Here is a 1,449-nt window from a genome sequence, read left to right as displayed (position 1 = left end):
ACTCTGATGCATCGCAGGCTGCAGCTGTTGTATTTGGCAAAAGGAAAACTAAACACACACACACACACACACACACACACACACACACACACACACACAGACAGACACAGACACACACACCAACACACACTCAGTGTGTCATGGTGTTATTAAATGACGATGTCGTCAGGGCCAGATCACCTGAAGGCTTTGACAAAGTGTTCCTGTTGACCTTTACACACACACACACACACAACACACACACACAAACACACACACACACACACACATACACACACACTCACATACACAAACGATGAGGCTGAACAACGAACACGACGGAGATCGTTGAAGCTCTAATTACAGTTTATTAAAACACGCATCATGCACTCGCATGTGTGTGTGTGTGTGTGTGTGTGTGTGTGTGCGTGTGCGTGTGCGTGTGCGTGTGTGCGTGTGCGTGTGTGTGTGTGTGTGTGTGTGTGTGGTCTGAGCAGCTATAAACAACATGGCCGTACATAAAGAGCAGCAACCAGAGGGTTAAGTGCCGTAAACATGTGTGTAGAGGAGGGTTCAACATGAGGGCCTCTGACCCATCCAGGAGCCGCTCCACAGTGACACACAGGTCCAGACCAAAAGGTTTCCAACCAGAGAAAACACACACACACACACTCACACACACACCCAGACAAACGTCTTCTTCAGTGTGTGACTGGAGTTCTCTATGAATAAATGACAACATGGCCGCCGTGAGAGGAGAGTTTCCTTCCTCCTCGAGCAGGAAGCCTTCGCAGGATCACCTCATCGTGTCTCGTTACGGGTAAATATAGAAGCAGCGGGTCGTGTGTGTGTGTGTGTGTGTGTGTGTGTGTGTGTGTGCATGTGCATGTGCATGTGTGTGTGTGTGTGTGCTCTCCCGGGTTTCCCTCTGCATCCATCAACACGGCGACACCGGACAAACCAATCTCCTCCCAGTCTCTTCTGGTTCCATCAGCTCGTTCAGACCGGAGCGTCCTGATGCAACGCTGTGTGTGTGTGTGTGTGTGTGTGTGTGTGTGTGTGTGTGTGTTGTATGCGGTGGTGAGTTGGCTTTTCTCTTGAGGACTTTGGCGCCCCTGGTGGACAGGAGTGGAGGTGTTCCTGCAGCGGGGTCTCTCTCTGAAGGTCTGGTTCAGGTATGTAGGTCACACAGAAGCTTCCGGATGACAGAAATGTTCCTCACAGACACTTTAAATCATTCCTTTAAGTCGGCACAGCGGCAGGTGGTTTAGAGGATCTTTTGATCTTAATTAGAACTCGTAAAAAGCAAACAGGCCTTAAGCCTCTGGAAGTGAGCTGCAGGCGCTGCGCTGCAGCTGCTCGCTGATAGAACGAAGGTAAAAAACACAGATAAGTTGTGCTCTGCATCCACAACGAGCATGAAAACACACAATGATGTTCACACATCTACTTTTCCTCCATCGGCAACTT

Source organism: Clinocottus analis, unplaced genomic scaffold (assembly GCF_023055335.1).
Source record: "Clinocottus analis isolate CAN_PGR_092001 unplaced genomic scaffold, fCliAna1.0.p SCAF_10, whole genome shotgun sequence".
NCBI classification, from domain to species: Eukaryota; Metazoa; Chordata; class Actinopteri; order Perciformes; family Cottidae; genus Clinocottus; species Clinocottus analis.
This window is presented reverse-complemented; position numbering follows the sequence as displayed.